Source organism: Pelophylax lessonae (assembly GCF_965119305.1).
Source record: "Pelophylax lessonae genome assembly, chromosome: 7".
NCBI classification, from domain to species: domain Eukaryota; kingdom Metazoa; phylum Chordata; class Amphibia; order Anura; family Ranidae; genus Pelophylax; species Pelophylax lessonae.
Window position 1 is genome coordinate 173186812 of NC_138774.1, and position 13883 is coordinate 173200694.

Consider the following 13883-nt stretch of genomic DNA (forward strand, 5'->3'; position numbering starts at 1 on the left):
AAATAATTCAGACTTATTTGGTTTTACTGCTTGGGTACTGATCAATATCTAAATAGGTAGTGAAGCCTGGATAAAAATAAGACTTGAAGCCTGCATATTAAAAAAAAAACAAAAAAAAAAACACTTTACTTTACACACTTTACTGTTAGGGCTACAAGAGGTGGTTTCTGTGGGTAGTATGGTGGCTTTCAAAAGACTATTGGACGTGCATCTCAGGGATCAGAACATTCAGGGGTATGAGAGATGATTACAGCCACACACACCTACACAGGTTGAACTGGATGGACTATTGTCTTTATTCAACCTCACCTACTATGTAACTATGTAACACAAATGGCAAATATATTTCTGTCTTCAAGTGTTCCTACTTAGGACAAACTCAAAATAAGCAGGGTTTGCATTGTTGACCTGCTCTCTTGCTCATAACAGCAACATTTAGGCATTCTGAGCATTGTTCATGGATAGCTTTGCCCTCACAGGTGAGAGAGCTATGGACACTCCTTTAACCACTTCTGGACCAGAAGGATTTGCCCCCTTAATGACCAGGCCATTTTTTGCGATTCGGCACTGCATTACTTTAACCACTTCACCCGGGCCATATGACGTCGCGGGATTTAAATGGGGATATCTGAATGATGCCTGCTTCTGCAGGCATCATTAAGATATTTTTTTTCTCAGGGGATTCCCTTCACTAAAAGAACAATCATAGCGGCTGAACCGCCGCTTGATCGTTCTTACAGGCAGCGGGAGGGGACACCCCCCCTTCCGCCGGTTCTACTGGCTTGCCCGTACGATCGGTGAGCCGGAGAAGGAATCGGCCGCCGGGAGGAAGTGTACCATAGAGACTGCGAGGACCAGATGGTCCCCGGCAGTCTATGACTCTGAGGCCCAGGCGCGATGTGATGACATCACACCCAGCCTGGCAATTTCAATACTGCACTTATCTCGGCATTCAGCTAAGATCGTTTTTTTTTTTCCTTCAGGCTTTCTAGCCTGTAGGCGAGAACTGAGGTCTTATTGACCTCAGATCTCCCTATAAAAAGGACCTCTCATTCACTGATCCTATTACAAGTGATGTTTACATTCCTTGTAACAGGAATAAAAGTGATCAAAAAAATAAAAAATTTAATGGAAAGTGTAAAAAAAAAAAAAAAGTAAAGTGCCCCCGTCCCCGTACATCGCAGCCACATATGTAAACAACGTTCAATCCATACTTGTGAGGTATCACCGCGAACGTTAGTGCGAGAGCAACAATTCTAGCCTAAGACCTCCACTGTAAACTGGTAACCTGTAAACATTTTTTAAAGCATCACCTATAGAGATTTTTAAGTACCGAAGTTTGGCGTCATTTCACGTGTGCGCAATTTTAAAGGGTGACATGTTAGGTATCCATTTACTGGGCGTAAAACATCTTTCACATTATACAAAAAAATTGGGCTAACTTTAGTGTTTTGTTTTAATTCACAAAACAGTTTTTTCCCCCAAAAAAACGTGTTAGAAAAATTTCTGTGCAAATACCGTGTGACATAAAAAAGGTGCAATGATCGCCATTTTATTCCCTAGGGTCTCTGCTAAAAAAAAATATATATATATATAATGTTTGTGGGTTCTGAGTAATTTTTAGCAAAAAAATTACGATTTTTACGTGTAGAAGCGGAGTGCAAAAAATCGCCCGGTATGGAAATGGTTAACGGATAATTGCTCGGTTCGCGTGACGCTGTACCGAAATAAAATTGATTGAGTCCACAAATAGAGCTTTCTTTTGGTGGTATTTGATCACTTGTGCCATTTTTTTTTGGGGGGGGGGGGGGGGGACAAGTGAAATTACAACAGTAATCAGTGCTAAAAATATGCAGTTACTGTAATAAGGACATTGACAGAGAAGGGGTTCACCTAGGGGTGATCAAGGGGGTTAAGTGTAAGCCTAGGGGAGTATTTTCTAACTGTGTGTGTGTGGGGGGGGGGGGGGTGGGCTTGTGAAATGACCACAGAGACCTGTGAGCCTATATAGAAGGATCACAGGCGCTCTGTGATAATTTCAGAGAGAACAATGGTCACCTGTGTTTACAACAGCTGACCGTTCTCTCTCAGGGGGGAGCAACTGCAAGTGGTCGGTGACAATCGCGGCCGCCGGCCCCATGCATCGGCATCCCTGCTGCCAAGTAGGGGCGAGAGCATGCCGCTGCTGGCATACGCGCGCGACCGGTGTAGGGCTACATCGGTTTGCGCAGGAGACTCCTGGCCATTTTCCAGATACAGAAGAAAAAAAAAAAAAAAAATCAATGCTAAAAAGACACCTGCTTTGGTATTTCAAACTTAACTGGTGTTCAAGGCCACAGACAGTTACTAAACACAGACACCGGTAAGTACACTTCACACCCGCCAGCAATGATCTCTGTAAAATCTGAGTGCAGTAAAATCACAGCAAACTTAGCTTAAGGCAAGCTAAGCACTAGTGGCTCACTAACGGTTATTAAAATTCCTCGTTACACTTTGGGAACTTTCAAATGTTAAAAAAACCCCAAAACATGAAATTCTCTTTGGCAATTATGGAGGGGGAGATCATGGCCTAAAACAATCCAAAAAAAAGTATAATGGCACCTTCCCCCATATAGTGTATATATGGAAAAAAAATGGGGGGGGGGGGGTATAGATCAACCAGATTGGTCAAGCTGTACCAGGGGGGATTTAAATGTGCCTCTTAAGATACCTGTATATGCGTATATATGACAAGCAACAAAAAAAAGGATTAAAAAATATCACAAAATTTTATTTAAATATAGTGACATATTGCTTGTAATATATACGCATATCTTAAGAGGCATATTTAAATCCCCCCTGGTAGAGCTTGACCAATCTGGTTGATCTTTACCCCCCCCCCCCCTGTTTTTTCCATTAAATTCCCTTTAATCCACGGCTAGGAACAAAACAGTTACACAAAACCTCAAAGTGATGTTTTACAATTACCTGAGAGTTAGATACTGGCATCCAAAATGAAAGGATCGATAAAAGCACAAAATGAACAAGTACTGTAAATGCTTACTGCAGTGTTTTCCTTTTCCGAACCTGCTTGAAAAAGATGGGATTTTTGACTTACCGTAAAATCCATTTCTCTGATGTTCATTGACGGACACAGCTGCTGATCTTCTTAACCATTGGGTATACTGCCCCCTACAGGAGCAGGACACTAGGTGGAACAAAAGTCTGGCTACGCCGATGGGCAATCCCAGGGAGTATATACTGCCGCTCTCTGCTATAGGTACTCAGTTTTGTTACAAGCAGTGTCAGAAGAATTACAACTCCACAGAGGGGTGGGTGCTGTGTCCGTCAACGAACATCAGAGAAATACATTTTAGGGTAAATCAAAAATCCCATTTTCTCTTTCGTTCTCTGATGGACACCACTTCTGATCTTCTTAACCATTTGGACATCCTAAAGCAGTGTTAAACATCAGGGGTGGGAACAGCCAAACATAAATTCCCAAGGCTAACTATGGCTCAACCTAAACAACTGGGGCTCATCTGAAAAAAAACACAACAATACACCTTTAAAAGAGGACCGGGTCCTCTAAACAGAAGCCTGCAAAACCTAAAAGAAAGCATCCACAGATGCCAACACATCCACTTTATAGAACTTAGTTTAACCACTTGCCCACCGCTCACATTGAGCGTACTGCGGCAAAGTGGCACGATCCCGTCCAGTGACGTAGACCTACGTCGCTGGACTCCTCCCCCTGTAGGCGGCGGAGGCGCGCTCCCGCTGTTTTCATTCACAGCGGGAGTCGGGCCAGGGGAGGAGCAGCGGCGATCGCCGCTGCTCTGCCCCGATCGTCGGGGAATCGAGTGAGGAGGTCCGCCCGCCTGTGTAAACAGAGCGGGAGGATTTCCATAGTGACAGGGAGTGACAGATCGGAGTGTTCAGCATAGCTGGACAACCGATTTGTCCCTGTCTCACAAAGTCACCTCCCTCCCCACACGTCAGTAAGCACCAGGCATACATTAACCCCTCCCTCTCCAATAAAATTAACCCCTTCACTGCCAGTGTCATTTTTACAGTAACAGTGCATATATATATATAGCACTGATTACTGCAGTAATGTCACTGGTACCCCCAAAAGTGTCAAAAATGTCAGTCAAGGGTCCGATCTGTCCGCCGCAATGTCGCAGTCCCGCAAAAAAAAAAAAACAAAAAAAAAACGCAGATCACCGCCATTACGCGTTAAAAAAAAAAAAAAACACCATAAATGACAGAAATCTTTCCCTTAGTTAGTAAACGCAATAACTTTTGCGCAAACCAATCAAAATACGCTTATTGATCAAATACCACCAAAAGAAAGCTCTGTTTGTGGGAAAAAAAGGACGTAAATTTCGTTTGGGTACGGCGTCGCACGACCGCGCAATTGTCAGTTAAAGTCGCACAGCGCCGAATCGCAAAAAGTGGCCTGGACGGAAGACAGCAAAATCCTCCGGTGGTAAAGTGGTTAAAGTGCGCACAGATGACCAGGTGGCCACCTTGCAAACCTGCCTCACTGATGCCTGACGGAAGGCCCAGGAGGCACTGAGTGCCCGAGTAGAATGCGCCTTGACAGGGAAAGGAGGAACCTGACCCTTGATGGAATAGGCCTTAACCACCATCTGTCTGATCCATCTGGAAATGGTCGCAGGGGAAGCAAACGCTTTCCAGGGCTCATTCATGAGCACAAAGTTTCCAATTTCCTAAGACTGCAGCTTTACACACTAAATGCTTGACATCCAAGACATGCAAAGCAATTTCCTTTGAATGTTTTGGCCCTGGACATAGGGAAGGCAACACAATGTCTTTATTCAAATGAAAATCAGACAACCTTTGGAAGGAACGACAGACATAGGCGAAGAACCACCTCAGCTCTGTGAACCACCAAGTAAGTTAAATCTGATAATGCTGCCAGTTCCAACACCCTGCACGCAGAGGTGATAGCCATCAAAAAGGTCACCTTCTGGGACAGCGTAAGCAGGGGAATCTCCCGAAGATTCACAAAGGGAGGCTTCTGGAGGACTGAGCACCAAATTGAGGTCCCCAGGCGGTAACGGAGACTGCACTAGAGATGCCAAGTGCCAAGCTTCCTGAAGGAAAGTATGCATCAGGAAGTGTGTGGCCAAGAGCCATTGAAAGAAGACCGCTAGGGCCCACACGCTTGGCCCCTGATGGTCCTCAAGGCCAGTTTCTGCTCAACCCCATGTTGAAGGAAGGTCATGATCAGAGCCACCGAAAAACAACAGATGACGGTGCTCTGCGACTGACCAACTAGTGAGTATCTTAGCGACTGGTGAGTATCTGTGCGACTGTTGAGTATCTGTGCGACTGTTGAGTATCTGTGCGACTGGTGAGTATCTGTGCGACTGGTGAGTATATTAGCGACTGGTGAGTACCCTAGGTTTAGTACCAGGGGAGATAGAGGTAGTGTAGGTAAGGAAGAGCAGGTCGTTAACATTATCCCCATAGAGTAGTGGGTAATAATGTCCGACAGGATTGGGGATGCCACTCAGTGCAATTCTTGCGCCATGTATGCGTTCCTTGATGAACCAATCGAGGGCGAATACTGCTGTGCAAGATGTGAGCGACTTGTTGCTCTGGAAGACCAGATCTTGGATCTAGAGAACACAGTGGCAAGACTGCGTCGCATCAACAACCTGGAAAGGAGCTTGGACATGACCCATCAGGCGCTGGCAGGGGCCAGCATAGAGGGAGGAATAGAGGAGATGCAAGCAGCAGAGGTACGCAGCTGGGTGACCGTTAAGAAGGTTAGTGGGAAGAGTGTCAGGGAGGCCAGTCCTGAGTTGGTACACCCTAACATATTTGCTGAGTTGCAGGTTGAGAGGGATATCAACTCAAGGGTGGCAGAGCTGGAGCATGCACCCTCCCCCCAGCTGCCAGGGGAGGGGCGGCTCCAGGAAGAAGGGGGGCCGTGACACAGGAAAGGTTAGACAGGTTGTGGTAGTTGGGGACTCAATTATCAAGAGGACAGAGGGGGCAATCTGTAAAAAAGATCTCGGTAGCCGAACAGTATGTTGTTTACCGGGCGCCCACGTTCGGCACATCGCAGATCTGGCAGACAGATTATTGTGCGGGGCTGGGGATGACCCAGCGGTCATGGTGCATGTGGGCACTAATGACAAAGTAAAAGGAAGGTGGAGGATCCTAAAGAACGATTTCAGGGACTTGGGTAATAGATTGAAGAATAGGACCTCCAAGGTGGTTTTCTCTGAAATACTGCCTGTACCTCGAGCCACACAAGAGAGGCAGAAGGAGATTAGGGAACTTAGCAAGTGGCTGAGGAACTGGTGTAGGAAGAAGGGGTTTTGGGTTCCTGGAGAACTGAGCTGACTTCTCAGTCGGCTACCGGCTCTTTAGTAAGGATGGGCGGCACCTTAATGGGGACGGTACAGCTCTTTTGGGGAGAAAGATGGCCACCAAGTTGGAGGGGCTTTTAAACTAGGAGACAGGGGGGAGGGGTCAGAAGTACAGTCAGTTAGGAGGGAGCAAAGGACAGAAGGTAGTATTAGAGTCAGCAGCGACAGTAGGGACATAACGTCAATAGGTAGGTATGTGCGGGAGAACCTCAGACCAAACAGGAATAAACATAACCACCAATCACGTTTAACTTCCGTAAAACTAAGAGGGGTATATGCTAATGCCAGGAGCCTAGCTAATAAAATGGAGGAGTTGGAAATGTTAGTACATGAGGAGGACATAGACCTTGTGGGAATAGCGGAGACTTGGTTCGACCCCTCACATGAGTGGCTGGCAAATATCCAAGGGTATTCGGTGTACCGGAAGGACAGGGTAGGAAAAAGAGGGGGAGGGGTATGTCTCTATGTCAAGAACAATGTAAGGGTGATAGAGAGGAGTGACATTACTGAAGGGATGAGTATGGAGTTAGAATCCGTATGGGTAGAACTCCATAGGGAAGGAGAAAAGGGAAAAGTAATTGTGGGGGTTTGCTATAGGCCACCTAAACAAGGGGAGGAGGTAGAGCTGGAATTTTTAGCACTATTGGGTAAAGTGGCAAAGCTAGGATCAGTCATATTGGGGGACTTAAATTATCCCGACATTGACTGGGGAGAGGGGACTACACACTCACATAAGGCCCGTCTATTCACGGAAACCTTACAGGATAATTACATGTCACAGTTGGTGGATTCTCCTACTAGGGAAAAACACAATCCTGGATCTATTGATCACTAATGACCCAGACCTAATCTCGGAGGTAGGAGTCCAGGACTACCTGGGCTCTAGCGATCACAGGATGATCACATTTAGCGTAAATAACAATTTAACAAGGCAAGTGGGGAACATAAGAACCCTTAACGTCAGCAGGACAAAATTGTACTCATTGATGGAAAGGGTTAACTGGGACCAAACCTTGGGATCACTGACCACAGAGGAAAAATTGGAATGCTTTAGGAACATATTAAGCAAATGCATCTTGCAGTGCATTCCTATGGGAAATAAATTTAGAAGAGACAAAGCCAAACCTGGCTGGCTAAACCGTAGCGTTAAAAAACTTATTAGGGGAAAAAAATTTGCCTTCAGGAAATATAAATCAGAGGGCACAGTATTGGCTTTCGAACAATACAAGGAGGCAAATAAGAAGAGTAAACACGAAATCAAGATGGCTAAAATAAACTTTGAGAGACAAATAGAGGATAGTAAAAAAAACCCAAAGAAATTCTTTAAATATATCAACAGCAAAAAAACTAGGGCAGAGCATATTGCACACATAATTAACGATGATGGGAGGATGGTTACAGAGGACACTGAAAAAGCAACCGTGCTGAATGCTTTTTTCTTGTCAGTATTTACACAGGAAACGGAGGGGTACACTGACCATGACTGTATGGTTAGTAGTAATACACAGGACTTGCCACTATGGCTAACAGAGGGTGAAATCAGGGAAAGGCTGGACAAACTTAACACAAACAAATCAACAGGCCCGGATGGCGTACATCCGAGAGTACTCAAGGAACTCAGTAAGGTTATATCTAGACCACTGTTCCTGATCTTTGCTGACAGTATTAGGACAGGAGATGTACCAGGGGAGTGGAGGAAAGCAAACGTGATTCCGATATTCAAAAAGGGTCAGAGGCATATACCGGGAAATTATAGACCTGTCAGTTTGACATCAGTAGTATGTAAACTTCTGGAGGGGATGATAAGGGACTATATCGCAGAGTTTGCTAAAGACAACAGCATTATCAGCAGTAACCAGCACGGGTTTACAAATGGGCGTTCTTGTCAAACCAATCTCTTAACATTCTACGAGGAGGTGAGCTAGATAGGGGCAGACCAGTGGATGTGGTGTACTTAGATTTCGCTAAGGCGTTTGGATACAGTTCCCCATAAGCGCTTAATTTATAAAATAAGGTCTGCAGGTATCGACAGCAGGGTTTGCTTTTGGATACGGAACTGGCTAAAAGGGCGTGTCCAAAGGGTGGTAAACCGCGCATACTCAGACTGGTCTGAGGTAGTAAGCGGGGTCCCCCAAGGCTCAGTCCTGGGACAAACCTTGTTCAATTTATTCATAAACAGCATTGAGGATGGGATCAGTAGTTCGATATCAGTTTTTGCAGAGGACACAAAATTGGGCAGGGCAATAACTGCACAGCATGAAGCAGATATCCTACAGGATGACCTGGACAAAATAATTGAGTGGGTAACGACTTGGCAAATGAGGTTTAACGTGGAGAAGTGTAAGGTTTTGCACTTGGGGACTAGAAACATAAAAGCACAATACACATTAGGAGGGGAATCAAAAATGGAGAAAGATCTGGGAGTCTTGGTTGATGATAGACTAGGCAACAGCATGCAATGTCAAGCGGCAGCTGCCAAAGCCAGCAGAATATTAGCATGCATAAAGAAAGGGATGTATTCCAGAGATAAGTCTATAATCCTTCCACTTTATAAAACTCTGGTCCGACTGCATCTGGAGTATTCTGTCCAGTTCTGGTCGCCAGTCCTCAGGAGGGATGTGTTGGAGCTGGAGAGAGTCCAGAGAAGGGCAACTAAACTAATTAGGGGATTGGAGGACCTTAATTATGAAGAGCGTCTGCAACCGCTTGATTTATTCTCCCTGGAGAAGAGACGCCTGAGGGGGGACATGATAGCAATTTTTAAATATCTCAATGGGGATCTCAGCTTAGAAAAAAAGCTGTTCAGTCGAAGGGATTGCATGAGGACTCAGGGGCATACAATGCGATTAGAGGAGAAGCGTTTTAACCTCAGGCAACGTGGGGGGGTTCTTTACTGTTAGGGCTACAAGATTGTGGCATTCTCTACCACAAGAGGTGGTTTCTGCGGGTAGTATGGTGGCTTTCAAAAGACTATTAGACGTACATCTCAAGGATCAGAACATTCAGGGGTATGTGAGATCATTACAGCCACACACACCTACACAGGATGAAATGGATGGACTGTTGTCTTTATTCAACCTCACCTACTATGTAACTATATATGTAACTATAACTATGAACCAAGAGACTCACATCACGCAATGTATGACTTCCACATCCAATGGTAGATCATCCTAGAAGTAGATTTCCTAGCTTTTAACAGCATTGGAATTACTGACGCAGACAAACCTCTATCCATCAGCACCTGGCGTTCAATAGCCAAGCCATCAAAGACAGCGACTGTAAAGCAGGATGGAAGACTGGTCCTTGGGACAGCAGATCCTCTCTGAGGGAGCTTCCAAGGAACGTCGGCGACCAGCTGCACCACATCAGCGTACCAAGCCTGGCGAGGCCAGTCCAGGGGCCACTAGGATGATCGGATTCCCTTCTGCCTCGATTCTGCAAAGAAGTCTTGGCAGAAGCTTGAGGAGGAGGAAAATCGTAAATCAGATGATACTGACCCCACAGGGCCACCAGCGCATCTAAGAGGATCCTGTGACCGAGTCACAAACCTCTGCACCTGTTGAGCCTGGACACCAGATCCACCTCAGGCATGCCCCACTAAAGACAACGGATTAAACAACTCCGGATGAAGGGACCACTCCCCTTGGTCCAATGCCTGCCGACAGATGATCTGCCTGCCAGTTTTCCACCCCAGTAATGTGTACAGTGGAGAGGGCTAGAACAAACCGTTCTGCCCACCTTAGGATGCTGGCTAGCTCCCGAGTCGCCAGTAAAATTCTTGTGCCCGCCTGGTGATTGACATAAGCCACGGCATTATCCGATTGAATGCGCACTGGACATCCCTGAAGATGATCCGTCCAATGTTCCAGGCACAGTCTGATTGCTGGGAGTTCCAAGACATTGATCGGTAATCTGGACTCTTCCATTGTCCAAATCCCCTGAGCAGAATTTTTGCTGAGGAAGCCTGCCCAGCCAGACAGGCTGGCATCTGTGGTGACCACTGTCCAATACAAGGGGAGGAAGGATTTGCCCAGCTGAAGTGCTGGAGACCGAAGCCACCATATCAGGGACTCTTTCATTCCCTGGCTCAGCCAGATCTGATTGTCCAGAGACTGTGGAGTCTTGTCCCATTTAGCCAGAATCTCCCTTTGCAGGGGCCTTGTATGTAACCGTGCAAAAGGGAACCGCCTGGAAGGTAGACACCATCAGGCCCAGCACCCGCATGCAATCTAGGAGGGATGACCATCTGCTGGCTAGCAGGAGACAAATCACAGCCTGCAGCTTCTGGAGTTTGTCGAGAGGAAGGAGCACTCTGGCTAAGGTCGAGTTCAGAGTCAGACCCAGATAGACCAGCTTTGTGGAAGGAACCAGAGCAGACTTCTGAAAATTCAGAATCCAGCTGAACTCCCTCAGAATTCGTATGTTGATTTCCAGGTTTTCCACCAGAGCAGTAGGAGAGTCCACTTGCAGAAGGAGGTCCTCAAAAGTAGCCCAGTACCACGGTCCCCCGTTGGCGTAACAATGCTAGCGCCGGGGCTAACACTTTTGTGAAGACCCAAGGAGCAGAGGCGAGACCAAAGGGTAACGCCACAAACTGATATTGCTCCTCTGCTGATAACCGGCACATATTGGAATGCGACGGTAAGCATCCTTGATGTTAAGAGGCAAGAGAATCCCCCTGATGAAAGGATGCTACCACCGTGCAAATGGACTCCATTCTGAACTTCTGCACCCGCTCAAAGCAGTTTAGCGCCTTGAGATCCAGAATTCGACGCACCTTGCCTTCCTTCCTGGGAACTGTAAACCGGTTTGACTGAAAACGTTCCGATGTCAGAACCAGGACATTCACCCCTTGAACAGGTCTTGTACCACCCCCAAACAGACCCTATAAGTGGTCCTCCAACAGGCGCAAACTGGAAAGAAAGAATGAACCTTACCGGGGGGGGGGGGGGGTTGGGGGGAGCCAAACTATCTTGTAGACGGGCCGTATGACTTCGCGGACCTACTTGTCTTCTACCAGGGAAGTCCAGGAACCAGTGATGACGTCCCCCCACACACGATACGGGTGAGGGCCCACCTTTATGCTTAATGAGTCTTGTCCCTGGCTCTGGATAAGCCCGCTACCGACTTGACAGACCAAGTTTGCTTGGATCCACCAGAGGCCCCTAACGGCTTTGATTCTTTGTCAGGCGCTGCTGAGACACGAAAAAAAACTTCTCATGAGCAAAGTAGGATGGCCCACATCTGGGACAAGAGTCCTTGCCCTTAGTAGCCTGCGGGAAAAAGGTACTCTTCCCCCTGTGAGATCCCCAATGTCATCCAGGGTAGTGCCAAACAGGCGATCTCCTTGAAAAGAAAGATCAGTCAAGGCCTTCAAAGTCTGGCCCGCAGACCAGCATTTCAGCCAAAAAATTCGCTAAAGGACAACTGCTGAAACAAAGCCTAAAGACTAGAGGAGCCGCATCCAAAGATGCATCACAGATAAACTGTAGCCCCTGGACAAACTGGTCTGCCAGCTCAGCCGGTCAGAGATTGTGACACCAGTGCAATGGTAAATACCGGCCTCAGTGCCAAACCAGCCAGGGTGTACATGTTGTGGGCCACAGCCTCCGTCTTTTTGTCAGCCGGGTCCTTTAAAGCCAGGGACTCTTCAATCAGAATCATGGTTGCTTTGTTCAATCTGGAGACCTGAGGGTCCGCCGCCGGTTGAACAGTCCACTTTTTAGAAGGGACTCCTCATAGAGGTACTGCATAGCAAATCACTTAGGGACCCCAAGGGGAAGTTTTGGCCGTTCCCACTCTTTAGCGACAATTCTGTCAAACTAGGGGGAAAAGGAAACACCTTTCCTGCTCAGAATGGCTTGTGAATGCCAAAGCGACCTGACGGCTCCAATGCAGCTTCAGCTGTGCCCTCCATTTTTAAGATCTCAAGCACAACACAATTCGTGCATCCACCAGCGCCTTTTTGTGCGTGGTTGCAGAATTTGAGGAATCATCCTCACTATCTGAGAACTGCGGGTGCGCGGTCGCAGACCCAGCAGAGCGTCTCACATCTGCCGTGGCCAAATCAGATTCAGAGACAGATGAGGCAGGGGGCGCTTTTTGCTAGTTCATCGCCCAAAAACCACCTCCACCGGGACATAAAGGACTCCAAGACCGCTGTCAGCGCATCGATGGATGGTTGGGGCCCGGAGAGCCCCGCAGCCTCCCAGAGGGGATCAGGTTGGGAAATGTGCTCCAAAGACTCCATGAGGATCCCACAAGAAAAGGTGTAAAATTACTGCTAAGGGACACCCCCACCCCTCCGACAGCACCAAGCGATCGCCAGCAACAGAGCACCCAATTGATTCTAAACAGAGAGGGAAAGGACCCCACCAGACTCACCGCTTTGCAGAAACAGACACCTGCAGCCATTAGGATAATCTGCACTCCATGTGCGGCGATCAGGAAGTGAAAAAGATCCAGGAGTCAGAACCAGGGGATAAGGATGGGCTCCCACCACCAAAAATCGCTGCCCACAGGGCTCCACTGTCATGGCCGCCGCTATTTTCAATAGCAAATCATTGCAAAATGGCCTCCGGACTACACAAACATGGCCGCTGTACAGTGAGCACACAGGCTAGAGCAAAATGGAGGGCCTAGGAGGGATCCCTAGGCCTCATAAAAAAAATGGGACAGGCAGGAAGGGAGGTGCCCCCACCAGGTACAGCCCCCAACAACCAATAGCCGGCGGCGAACCCCCCCGCTCTCTGCCCCCATCCTAGGCAGTGGACCAGGCCACCCTACAGCCCCAGAATCAGTAAAGGAGGAGAGGGAGCAGATGGAGGGGCAACATGGCCCATAGGAACCACCAGACTGAGGGGCGTGGCTGTCGGCCAGGAGGAACACTGACTGGGTTGTATGAAACCTTGCGAGGCGTTTAACTCACAGGCCAGCCCCAGTCTTGTGGAGCTATTTTGCGGCCGACTTAGCGCGGAGCCGAGGCCTGCACGCACTCGTTGGCCAGACTGGGGTGACCACTAGATTATCCAACCCATCACCCAGTCTGGCAGTTGATTGTAGATCTCACAGGAAAAAAAAATTCTATCTAAAAAGAAAAAATTGCTAGGACCAGAGATCCCAGCAAGGAACCAGATCCTAACTCCGGACTAGGCAGAAGAAAAAAAAAAGACTGAGTACCTTCAGAGAGAAGGAGTGTACCCCCTGGGACTTCCCATAGGTGTAGTCAGACTTTTTCCGCCTAGTGTCCTACTCCTGTAGAGGGCAGTATAACCCAATGGTTAAGATCAGGAGCTGTGTCAGTCAATGAACAAAAGAAATTGAATATTCCAACATGGACCCCTTTTGGATGTCTACAGAAGGGAAGCTTTCACAGGCAAACCAATTCAGATTATGATAATATACAGCATCTCACAATCTTGAGGATTGACCACAATTTAACAATGGGATTAAGGTTCGGGGAGTTTCCTGGCGATGGACCCAAAATGTAGA